At 43.4% G+C, this 13,535-nt stretch overlaps 1 protein-coding gene across 5 annotated transcripts in view; it reads right to left on the bottom strand.

Annotated features, from left to right (window-relative positions):
• The window catches only part of ADCY7 (adenylate cyclase 7), a 55,502-nt gene that overhangs the window by 39,112 nt on the left and 2,855 nt on the right, over nt 1-13,535 (bottom strand). Inside the window, exon 1 of one of the 5 annotated variants that reach the window (XM_015873499.2) lies at nt 5,124-5,297. The exons of 2 other annotated variants lie outside the window; for them this stretch is intronic. The gene's annotated coding sequence lies outside the window, so the exon portion shown is untranslated. Of the gene's footprint in view, nt 1-5,123; nt 5,298-13,535 lie in introns of those variants that run through there. 2 more of the 5 variants (XM_015873493.2, XM_015873500.2) reach the window with 2 other exon arrangements.

Consider the following 13,535-nt stretch of genomic DNA (forward strand, 5'->3'; position numbering starts at 1 on the left):
AACACAAGCACTGAAAACACAGACAGCAAGCAAGAGAAGACTTATACTTCTACAGAGAGAAAAAAGGTTATTCTGTTTTTTAGCTGAAGCTTGTCAGCACGCAGCACTCTGCTGATAAGCAGCAAGTTTCAGGAAGTGATATGCAGGCTGAGTACTTTGAGCCTTTTCTTGATCAGAAAGACAGACAAACTTCCCCGCGCTCAGCACTAACCACAGGCGCCTACTGCCCTAAGAATGGGTGCAGGCCATCTTCCTTCTGACCCAGGCACATTTAAGCAGCTCCACCACCTGAACACCACACCTTACTGCCCTGACTGCAGCAGCTCTTCACACCTAACAATTGTTGCTTGTGTCCTGTTGAGCTGATGGATCAATGGTGCACCTGCAGGACAAATAGGTTTTGATTTTGGTTTGGCTGTTTTTTGTTTTTCGTTTTTTTCCTATTGCTTTTGTTGTCATTTTTGAAAAGCAACTTTTTCAAGCTAAAACTGTTACAGGGTGAAAAACCTGCAGCCAAGCTGTAATACCAATAATAGCACCTCTTCTCTTTACTCTTTAGCAAAACATTTTGTCTACTATTTCATTTTTTCATGATTTTTCCCTTGCTTTAGGTTTGCAGTACAAATAAGTTTGTTCTATGAAGAAGACAGAGATGCAAACAGTTCTCAGTCAGTTTTAGAGAGAGTTCATTAACTTCAAGAAATAACAAATGTGACTTAACAGAAGCTCCAAGGAGAGGGACAGATTAGTTTTGTATTACAGGATCCCAGACTTATCATAGTTTATCCAAATCTAACACCTCCTCAGAGTACAGACCTCCCACATTACTTTCTTTCTCCCGGTTTTACTCGAGACATCAGCTCACTCATCACTCACCAGCACAACCAACCTGAGGAAATTCACATTTCATTGTGGTTACAGAAATCATACAGAAGTTCTGAAAGTAGCAGTTCAGATTAATTCTTCTTCTACAAGGCACTCTCCTTCATATTTTCCTCTCTGTCCAGTTATAGGATACACTTTTGGCTTCTTTATTTTAATATAATACAACCCATTACTGGGTTTGGATACTGTTTTTTAAAGTGTTCACAGTATCCTTACTCAGACATTCTTACTGGTTCATTTGACGCCTCCACTTCTGTAAAGAATCACTGCAAGGTTTTTGGTTATCTATTTGGTTTGTTTATTAACTTAAATGAGTCTCAAGAATTCACCCTGGCAGTGTGTGTAACAGAAGTGGTGCTCCAGCCCTACTTTGAATGCTCATCTGCATCTGTACAATTGTGGAAATACCTCAATTCATATCAAATTAATTACATTTATACTGAGAATGAGAACATTTTACGGCAAACCTCTCATACCACCTTTGAACTGAAATACTGACATCCATTCACTTGTAGTCTTTTTAGGCAAAATATAGCAGAATAGCATTTAGCAGGTCCAGGTTTGGATTCTTTTTTTATCAAATCTACAACAAAACGTACGATATTGGAATATGGACACACAAGATTTTTTCAGCAAATATGTAACTTGAGTTATAAGATGTCACGCTATACTGTAGTATCTTAACAGGCAAATCTTCAAACAGCATTTCATAACACTGCTGATGTTTTCTACCACAAAAAACTAGAGGCCATCATTAAGAACTCTTCAGTGCCTTTCAGAAATACTTAAAATATTTTTCATATTCTCTAGCAAGCACAAATGAAGCAAACTAAAATTAATACATAGACTGGACTGTAGGGCTGAGCAGGAAGAAAATCTCTTCCATGCTATCTTATATAACAGTCTAATGAAAGATAAATTGAGCTGATGCTTAGCTTTCAGTTAACTTTAATCAGCAATGTATCAGATGGCTTACTGGAGAAATGAAATAAATGCTTAGGAACAAAAGTCAGAACAAAATAGCACTAGTTAAAACTGGGACTACTTCCTCTCCAGTACTATCTTCAAAATGACGTTGAAAACCACAAGAAAAGCCAAGAGCATATCGATTTCTCCCATAAAATGAATTTTAAACTTTCTAAGCAACAGCAGAGCAGAGCAGCCCAACTGCACTGGTTGTAGCTCCTGGTCAGCCTGCGGCTCCCTCCTTCATTTCACCTGTTGTTACCCTGCAGCTCTGTGGCTACCAACATCTTACAGATGTCCCTCTGGATATGCCTAGAAAACAGGACTTCTATGCAAGGACTGGTTCCTGCTCTCTGGGGAGTAATATTTCATTAAATGGGAACTATTTCCTGAAAGCAGGAAGTCTGAAGTAATAAGACACACGCAGAGCCCGTCCCAGAAGTACTGCTAGGAAGGTCTCCAAGATTTTCTGCTACGATCCTTATTACTCCAACAGTTTTAAAGGTTACATAGCGCTGCTGGAGTGCTTTTAAGTTTCAGTGACTAGAGTTCCTCTATCTGGCACAAGAATTTCAGTAATTAAGAATTCAGCAACCAATAGTTCACATTTAAACTATTTCTCATCTAGAATTGCAGTTTTTTATAAGCAAAGGCAAGGACAAAAACACCATTACTACAGGAAGCTGCAAAGTACACACAACACCTGCAGGCTCCTGCAGCTCTCCAGCATCAATGGCAGCTCTTTGCCAGAACCCAGCACAGCTCCAACACACACAGTCCTTCTGTCAGCACGTTTGTACTGGCGCTGGTTGTACCTTGGCAGAGCTCATAGCAACAGCGATACACCAGCGCAGACGAGATGTGGATGTACACCAAAACTAACCTCGGAGAAAGGCACTAACAAAGCTGAGAGCTTTGGGATCTACTAGAGGAGACAGAAAATACACCACATTGATAATACAGCGATGCACTTCAACTACTCATCTGTAACCAGATCAGAGAACATAATGACACAAAAAAGGGACAGAAAAGACAATTTAGGAAGTAACCAATTCAAAACTAAGAAAAGGCAAAACCTTTTAATGAAAATGTAACTAAACTATGTAACTGAATTCCATAAAGTCCCTAGTTTATCTCTTATTGTTGGTGGAAGGAATATGTGGTTTTGGCCTTTCTCTTTTTCTCCACAAAGTTTTATACATCAAGAAAACTGACTAAAAATGGACTTCAGCAGTAGCCCTATGACCTGACTGAATGGTAGCATCTTAAAAGATAATCCACGATTCAAAGATCTCACATCCCAAATAGAAACATGAAGGGAAAGCAAGCAGCCATACACAGGAAAAGCATTTAATTAAACAGCATGAAGTTCCTCAGAAGCAAACTTGTGAAGAAAACCTAGGCTTGATAGCTTGCTGGCAAGATCTTATCTGGTAAATCAGGGAGGTCCCATGGAAGCATAAAACACCCATTTAATTAGTGCCACAGACATTTCCCTACTTCTCAAAATCCTGATTGCTTCTAACTTTCACTTAAAGTGCCCACTACAGTTTAAGAGCAGGCCTGAAATCCAAACATTGCCAGAAAACCCAGAACATTATTTTAACAACCACATCCTGTGGTTAAAGCATAATAAATTCCAGAGGCATTTCTCTTGCCTGCAATCCCTTCTTTCCATCCTGTGCACACACAAATTCTCAAAACCATTTGAAGCTCTCAGCCTATGAATGAGAAGGGTGGCCACTGCAGCTGAAGCCAAGAGCTCAAAACTCATTTTCTAACTTTCAGCTCTCCCAAGATCTCCTGCTGGCTGCCTCTGAGGGAAGGGTACTCCCTCTTCACTCCCAAAGGGGCTGAACTAATACCAGCACCCAAAGGTGCTGACAAAATAAATGAACACTTAAAACATTTTAAGAGTACGACAGTCCAAAGCTTGTAAGACACAAATCATTTTGGACTGTAACAACACAATATAGTAGACATCAGCTTTTGCACTTTATTTTTTTTTTGCTTAACTTTAATCTTATGCTTCCAGAAACCAACAGTCCTGAAGGAGAAAGTCTGTTTGCCTGTGGCAGGAAGCACAAAGCCAGGCTTTAAATATCACATAAAAATAATTAAGTTATTGCATAATATTATTATATTTATTTTTTGAATATAAAATTAAATAAGAATGCATGCTAAGGATAACAGAATGCCAGTCATTCCACTCCCAGCAATAGTCAGGGCAGTTACACAAACAGAGTCAATCAGTGCTGCAGACTCAGTTAGGAAAGTGGGAAAAAATCCTTCACTTACGGTTTGACCATCTGAGAATTAATGGTGGCTTTTTCAGCACACCTAAACAACAGCAAGCAGAAAGCAGATAAAATCATGGGGTTTCTTGTATCTCTTTCTCGTATTTGTAAACCAGCCACTGCAGGGCACAACCTGACAGGTGAACCATTGCCATTATTTCATTACTTGTAAAGTATAAGTTTCTGCTCAAGAAAATGAACCCCAATATAACAGGCCAATGGCCTACTGGTGAAATGACAGGTATTGCTGCCAGGGATGTCCTCAAATCCAAACAGCTGCTATGACAAGTTGGCACGTGCACATATTAATGAATCAACCCCTGCCCAACACACCTCCTTTCCTCTCTCGTTTAAATTAGTTCAGTGAACAGAAATCTAGAGAAGAACTTCTGCTCAGTTTTAACCACTGCATCCCTTGTCCTGGCTCCAGCTCTGGGACAGGGGCTTTGCTGGTAACAGTGGTTCAAGGGAGCTTCCCCTTCTCTCCCTCCACACTGCTTGCTCCTACCTTACCAACACGCGATACCGCTGTTTCGATATGAGCATGCAACTATTTCTAGGCCCACACTCAGCAAATTCAGCTCAAAAATAACCTACTGGAGCTTCTCGGTTCTTGTTCCTTTTCCCCTAAGTAGCACAGCAGCACAGCAAGGCAGCACAGCCAGGGCAGGTGCTGCGACCAGCAGCAGGAGCAGGGTGAGGGCAGGAAGGAGCTGTGCCCCCTGCGTGCCCTGAGCCCAGAGAGATGCTAGAGAAGGGTCAGTGACAGGAAAGATCAGCTGCTTGGGGAAAACAAGCTGCTCAGCTAAGCAAGCAGTCAGAGCAGTCAGTAATTCTCTATTTTAATGCTTGCCAGCAGTGACTGCCAGTTCAGTTACAGCCAGTCCACACCCCCGAGGAAATACTCAAGAATTTAAGAAAGGGGGACCAATAAGTACGCACAAGAGTAGCCTCCCCCCAGCCAGGCTGGCTTACCCCACTGAAAATCAAGGCGATGAGAGACGTGTTCCCCGAGCAGGGCGGAGGGCTGCGGTTGCAGCACTTGGATGGAGCTGATCAGCGGCACCGGTCCGGGCAGCAGCTCTCCTTCCTGTGAGTCAGTGCTGAGCCAGACGCTGCCCTGCAGCCATCCCTGCAGCTCTGTGCCGGCAGAAGCCAGGACTCGTGCACGGGCTGCAGAGCAGGATCCAAGCTTTCACTTATTAGAAAAAGACCCGTGCTTTTATTTCTCACAAAGAGCAAGAATATATTGCTAATACTTTGGGCAACTTCCAGCAGCCAAATTACTGTTAATGCCCAGAGCACATTCTGCTTTTGCCAGGGGCCTCCCAGAGGAGCACATAACACCTCCTGTACTCTTGTTAGTACCAGGCAGAAAAAGCCAGAAAAAAAAGCAGACTTGCTAGGATCACCCTACCAACACCAACTGCATCTGCTGACTGCCAGGTTTATGCTTCCACCATTAAATCACACTGAGTGCCACCTAAAAAGCAGGAACTTCACATGGGAAAAAATCCATTCTTCCATCTTAGACTGTCACATAGTAAAACATACACCGCAAATATCTGAATACATGTGCAGGTCAGGGGGGAGGATTAAATGAAGAAGTTTCACAATGAAAAGAAACCTTTAAAAGCTTTAGCACATGCTTTTAATAACACAACAAACACAGAGAAACATCAATCCTGTTGTGACTGTTTTGAAGTATATGTATTTCATATGCTTTACACATTTTTATACACCTATGCAAATCACAGAACCAAGTCATCTCGCATTTCATTTCCAGTTTCATTTACAGATGTACTATTTCCAAAGAGAAAGAAAAGAAAGAGGCAAAGACATGTACACCTTTTGTACCTCTAAAGTGACACTCCCAAATGTTTTCATGTCCAGAAGTTACTTTTACTTTAACAGCTTCCTTCAGGTATTTCTGTTGACAATTAATTAAGCCATTTAATGGTCTCTGACAGTTTCAATAGGGAATACAACGATGTTTGGGAAAAAAGGAGAGTGTCTCAAAGGCAAAAATTTAACAAATGAAGCAGAAATGCAATAGCCTGTGAGACGTGACAAACCCTGCATTCATACCTAACACAGCCTGCTTCATTCAGGAGCCAGCAGCCAAACATCTCAGGGTAAGAAAAAACACAAACCATATGCAACCCTTCAGTGACCTAAACTACACACAGAACAGGCGCATCTACATTTTTAGCTACTCTGTGTTACACACAGCCATAGAAATGCTGAAACATTTAGTTAAACCACAGCAGGTCTGTAACAAAAGTATTAACAGTACAAGCGATGTCCCCTTGGGAAATGAATTGTGCGGGGTCAGTAAGAGGCGCTGAGCACAAATTAAGAACAGTAGAAGAATAAGTTCTTATATTGAGATAATGCTATGGACAATGAACAAAGAAATGAACATTCACTAAACTCCCCACCCAAAGCATTGATTTATGAAATCCTGAATTCTTAGACAGGATGACGCACAAAAGTAAAAAAAATAAAATAACAATATAACAGCTGCAATCAACCATGCCAAGACAAGGAGATGTTTTGCATGCGCTGTGAACACTGGGTGTCTGCATTATCAGCATCGTGGGTGAAAATAAACCTGTACCCTGAGCATGAAGCCAGAACGTACATAACCCAAAATAAACAAATATTAAGAGCTGCAGAAAATGGTATTCACAACAGGCAATGCATTAACTAATACAACAGTTATTTCAAGTTTTGTTTGACTTCAAGCTTCCCCAAAGGTTTCCTCTTGGCTGAGGTGATGATTGGAAGCTAGTACAAAAACGCATGGAGAAATGTGTCATTTATATAAAAGGTAACGACACTGAATTAAGTATCAGTCTGCACGCAGTCCCCACCTTCCTTCCTGCAGTCTGCAGTGGGGAGGCCTCAGAGCTCTGTCCCAGAGCACAGGCAGATGGGGCCAGAGGTCTGGGCTCCTCACTCCTCCCAGTGATCAGCCACTCCTGCTCCAAGCAAACCAGTGTCTCTCCCAGTTCACCCTTTTATGCTCCTATAGAAGCTATTAACGGATCAGCCTAAGGAAAAGCAAACATTTGGGGAATCCTCAGGAGCATCAAGGAACTCACCGACTGCATGGTAAATCTATGTGAATGAATCCCCAAAAAGAAACGTGCACGCTCACTCTGACTAAAGGGAAACAAATGAAACACCAGGATCTCATCAGTAAAAAGCAGAGGTTTGCTTCAGTACTCCTACTTTTAAGGTCCTTACCACTGATTCTTGTACAGATATGATTCACTTGCACAGAAGAGTAAAAACAAGATAACACCTCAACACAACAGTGTCTCACACATTACTGAAACCCAGCATATAACCTTGCTCATACATTCCTTCATTTAGTGTGCCTGAAATCTACAATGAGTATTGCATGGTAGAGAAGCATACACAAAAGTGTAAGTCACAGGCCCAATTAAAGTGCACAGAAGTTTGCAGCCTTCTCCATTAAGGCAGGAAGGAAGTTATAAGAATGATTTAGCCTCCCGGCTGACAAGCTCACTGCTTTATCAGAATATTTATGCTGGCTGACATTTTTAGTATAACACTAAATCACAAAACTGTGTGTTTTAATCAGAGCTTTCAGCACTTGTCCGCAGAGGGAAATTAAACTTATGTCAAAAACAGGTGAAAATTCAGAAAGCACAAGAAAGAGAAGCTGTATGGCATTAACACACTTTTGACATAAATGAAAGGGAAAACAAACCCACTCAATAACAGAAGTTAAGGGGATGCATAACATGTAAAATCTCCCATAACAACTGCAAATATACAAACTATTTCCTCCTGCAAGTGAAGCCAGAACTGGCTCACATGTCCCTTACATAGGATGGCAATGTACACAGGAGGTGTTATGGCTCATTCCTCACAGCTTTCTCTGCAGTCATCTTCTCAGGTTTGCATGCAGACCAGTTCCCTGCCCACGTAGGGACTGTGAGCTACCAGGGCCAGAACTACTTTGCTATTCCCTGACACATCAGCAGGTGTATAGATTGCCTGACTGTGCACCATTCTGGAGAGGCAGAAAAAACACAGATGCAAAATACAGCTCCACTCCACAAATTCCTTGGATTACACATGATTTGACATCTATGTTCTGAATGTCAGTTGGACATTTCTAGATCTTTATAGATAGCATTTCTGTTCAAGACCCAGAGCCCAGCTAGGAGGATGGACTGTACTGCAGCACTGAGGAAGGAGTGGAGCTCAGCCTTCACAGTTGAACATCATTAAAGACCATCCACAATTACCTGGGCCGTTCCCTAACAGAACAGATGGTTAGTGCCCATAAAAACCAGTTTTTCAGGTCTGAACTCAAATTGCATGGTAACCACGCAACAGACCACCCAGGGGTTTGTGCCCAACAGAGGGCCAGGCAGCAGCTGAGGGAATGGTGAGAGGATCCTTCTGCCAGGTGGAGACAGGCCTGTACCAGCTGCGAAGCACAGAGATGGGAGCCCAGGAAAGCATCAGTCAGACCCCAGGCAATCACAGAATCACAGAACTGTAGGGGTTGGAACATGTCAAAGAATGTAGGCTCAGGGAACAGCATGCGGAATTGTTCATTTTGCACTGTCTATGATTCTATGATTCTATGACTGGCAATATTCAGTGTCACCTAAAAGCCTTCTTTAGAACATGCCCCAGAATGAGCCAGTGTCTCTGTGACTGGCAGCTACCCCAGGCACCAGGAGCCCAGTGGAACTGGTTCAAGGGCCTTCCAAGCTATTTACTTGAAATGGATGCAGAGTCAGTGCTGGTTTTAAGGCCTAGGACAGCTGTTCCAAGGTCCAGGCCCATTGAGAAAGTCTGTAGAGGCACCACACTGAGCATCCCTCGAGCCCCAAAGTGCTCAGAGCACTTGTGTACAGGGGGCACAGCACTACTGACTGCTGCCTCGCAGAGAAGGCCCCTCTGCCTACAACCTGCAGTCAGTCTGTTTCCATGAGCAAGAGCCACAGTCAAAGCAGTCATTCCTCTTCTACCCCCTCAGCCACCTTTTCCCACTCTTGAAACCCCTGTTTCTAGTGAGAATGTTTTCACAGCATGTAAGAACAGAAACAGAAATCCTCTTTCTAACTATTCCAACTGCACACTGTGTTACCTAGCACAGCTTTCAGCGCGCAGAATACACTATGTGCTGGAGAAGTGCTGCCTCACTCCCTGGCTTGGTTTCAATGAGAAAATAAATTAACCAGCTTATGCATCCACACTTTCTGCAGCCAGCACTCCTCATAGACTTACCACCAAGTGGTGTGATATTTTTTTTGGCAAGTGCTTCTTAAAACGTTGGTTATCCATCTGTAAACGCATAAGATCAAAGAAGGATGCCTGGGATACCTGTACACAGAGATGAGAAGCCATCCAGAAAGACAAACAGCAGCTTTTTGATTCTGTAATCTCCAGGAATGACATTTTAGTCATCATTCTTCATATATGGATACGTGCTTTTTTTCAGCAGCAGAGATAACTATGAAAAGCTTCACCATCACTAGCAAGGGAACCACATCTCAGTGAAGTACAGCAGAGCGCGTTTCTAACTGACAGCCTGGATGAATGTAGGGCAAAAATTGATTCAACATTTAAACCAAGTGTTTAAGCCACTCTGGTAAACCAGTTGAGCTACAACTACACCCAAATTCCCCGTCTAGACATGTTTTATAAACAGTTACGGAACACACGCAGTCAATGTAACAAAATGAACAGCTCCATTCTAAATCTGTCCAAAATCTGGGGGAAAAAAGAAAACACAACAAAACAATCCTCCTTTTATTCTTCCAGTACATTATTCACGAATCCCAATTTAATCACCACTGTCCAGTAAGGCTGGTAGCCAACTGGCCTGCACCTGACCAGAAGCAAGTTAGCAGACCCCAGTTCTGCTCCCACTGACAAGTGACATCACCAAAGTGTGCTCTATGGCTCAGAGAGCACCCAGCACGCAGGGAATCTACACCTCAGCTCCCCAGGTAGAACAGCCCTGCCTGTGAGAGACCTCGCATATTTGTGGCACAGTAAGAACCACATCCAATTAGATTTACGAAGTAACTAAGCTGCTTTTTTTCCTACGTTCTTTGAAAGCTGTGCATGTTGTTCATAGTTACAAAACTAAATTCTCACGTTCTCAGATCAGCTCCTAGTTTGGCCTGACTTCCAAGATCTGTTTATTTCATATTGTTCTGTTACACTCAACAGCACTGCCCTTACCCAAACCAAATCACAGCATGTGCCAATATTGTTGCTTCTACAGTGCTGGGATGAATCTCCTGCCTTCTTCTACAGTGCAGCATCCTGAGAGAAAAGGGGTGGTGGTGGTTTATAACTGCTGCGTGGCATTAGTTTGCTAATTGTAACACAGAAGCAGAAAATACAAAATCAAAAGCAGGATACTCCTCAGGAACCTGCAAAAAACCAAACCAAACCAAACTGTAACTGAGGATAAAGCTCTTACTTAAAAATAAAAAACATGCTTATCCTACAGATGCTGATGCTTTGCCCACGAGTTCCAGAACCAGCTCAGGAAGTGGGCAGAGTTGCTCCAACCCACAGTCAGACATGTGGCCTCACCATGCAAATCCCTCCCAGAGTTCAATTTACACCTTCGTTCCTCTTCAGTCACACAGGAATATCTTCCAAAAAATACACTTTACAAAGCCATCAACAGTCATTTGCACATAACCAGCGTGCAGAAAGCAACCTGACGTTTCCAGGGCAATCCCAAAAGAAGCTGCGTGTTGCTGGACATATGCAAAGCCTTCGCTGAAAAAGAATTCTTAAATTCATGAGCTGCAAATGAAGTCCATAGAAGAGCAAAACTAGGCCCCCAAAAGCCAAACCTCAATCAGCTCCTAAGCTTAGAACAGCAGCTTGAGGGGCTGAGAGCTGCAGAGAGGTGCCACACATCTCCTCCTGTGGGCAGGGCACCAGGTGTTCTTCCTACCCCACACGTGAGGAAACACTGCATTGCTCTCACTCCCTTCAGGCTTCTTACTGAAATAAATCAGCCCAGCCATCTATGAGTTGTAAACTGACAGGAGAATTCATTACCTGCATTTCTCTTCTTCTGCTGTATCTCTTCTAATGAAGTGCACAGGGCATGCACACGAGTGTATGTATCACATACAGGGTAGATAATTAAAGACCACAACTGATTCATTGCTTTTATCCGTAATACTGACTTTCAGAGAGTTTTCACCTCAAAATCTGGATTAATTCTGATTAAAGCATGCTCATAAACAACAACACACAACATCTCTGTGCTTTATTTTAGCTTTCTGCAGTAGAAGTGTATCTCACAAACACAGCTTCATTCCTCAGACACCACTTCCCCCATCCCACTCGGTGCAGCCCAGCAGATCAGTCAGCACAGGGAAGTGAGAAAGTGTGGAGAGCTGTGCCCCAGCTTCCTTTCGAATGAGGAAATTGAAACTGAAAACCTATTCTGCTACTGGAACTCAGGGCTTTTTGACTCAGCCCCAGAAGTTCAGTGGCAACAACAGAGAATCAGCTACAGACAAGAAGCCCAAGGAGGAAGTTTGTTCTCTCTCAGTGCCCCACCGTTTCCCCCTCAGCTCGGCTCCAGCAGCAGGTCCCGACTGAAAGCAACGTAACAGATGGACCAGGGCTGACACGAGCCAGGTGCTAAGAACAACTGACATTTAAAATGATCCCTTTTCCTGCCCACTGCCGTTAACTTCAGCTGCCCAAGAGTAAACCTCAGTGACCTCAGACTGCTTCAAACCCAGCTCTGATGGCTGCTTCCACCACGCTCGCTATCCAGCCCAGCAGCACCTGCACAGCCGCTCCATTTGGGTTACACGGGCAGAAGTCAGCGCCTGCATGGAAGTCAGTCACTGCTTTGGTCAGCAACCGGTTCTGAGAAAGACATTTTAAAAAGAAGCTCCTAACACCAAAAAATTCTATTCCATAGAAATAAAGAGGATATCACAAACCAGACATTATGCGACTAACGACTAAAGTCCAGGATAAATTACAAATTAAGACTTTCTTAATATTTTCTTCAACTCACCGGAGCGCTGACATTATTGGTCATAACAAAACTTCTCCCAGAGAGAAAAGTAACAAGTTGCAAGGAGTCACGTGTGGGCTGTTTCGACATTTATCTGCCTATAAAAGACTTACGCTCCCTCCTTCCCCAGTATAAAGTATGCACTGTTAAGACCTTAGGACTTAATCAAAGTCCTTTTAACACATTTAATATTGATTACAGTACAAGAGGACGCTCGTGGTCAACTACAAAGCAACGTTATCAAAAGAGAATTTATCAGTATACTCGTTGGGAACCTCAGAAAGACATGTTCCCTTCGCTGTGGGATGAACCACAGCTCCCAGGCTGAGCAGCACTGGCTCATGCATCATACAGAGGACAACACAGAGCCCCATGATGGGAGCAGACTGAAGGCAGGATGCGAGGAAGGCAGCTGGGAACACCCCATACAGCCGTCCTTAGCAGAAGCCCTGCATGCTGCATGCACTGAGCTCACACCCGGGCAGACATACAGGCAGCATGCAGGCACTACAGAGCAACACAGCCACAAACAGCCACATCCAGAGACACCTGTCACCTTCCTCTTATGTACACCTTAGTTATAGCCTCGGTAGTCTTTGTTATTTCTGTATTAACTACAGTGCGTTACTTAATCACTTAGCTGTAAGTCAAAAAACAGAAGCTGAACACACCCTGCTTGTTCCTTCTAATTACAGACCAGAATCTGCTGCTAATGCTGAAACGAGGATTGCAGAACTGTGCTAACGTGCAGCACTAGGAGATGAACCCTCAGCTCTGAGCTGCAAGGAAGCTCTTCACAGAAGCAGCAGCATGTGCAGCCCTGAGCCAACTTTGACGTGGCTTCGTCTCTAAACCACAGGCAGACGGGAGCTGCTGAACTCACACTGCGCCATAAAGAGCAGAACGGCAGCCTGGCTGGCACAGAACACTGTCTTGAGTTTTACAGAACAACGCGTTTTATTAAAGGTCTTATTTTTTTTTTCCAGGTGAGGATGGCTCTTGAAAAGAGTAGGAGGAAATCCCAAATTCCTACTTTACATTTATAAGCAGAAGGTTTGTCAGCAGCCGGCAGCGCTGCACACGAGGTACGGACCTCATGGCCTAAGGCAGAAGCTGCACTTCCTCATGTTGATGCAGGATGATCTGCCTGCAGAGCGGTTACAAACTACTTCACACTGTAACATCCTGTCAGATTAGCAAATCGTCATCTTGAAACTTCGCAGATATTCGCTTAATAGATGATGTGCTGAGCAGCATTCAGCCTATAAAAGAACAAGCAGGCTCTGCAGATGGTGCCTACCAGCAGACAGCTCTGCAGCCCA

The sequence above is a fragment of the Coturnix japonica genome, chromosome 11, assembly GCF_001577835.2.
Source record: "Coturnix japonica isolate 7356 chromosome 11, Coturnix japonica 2.1, whole genome shotgun sequence".
Classification (NCBI taxonomy): Eukaryota; Metazoa; Chordata; class Aves; order Galliformes; family Phasianidae; genus Coturnix; species Coturnix japonica.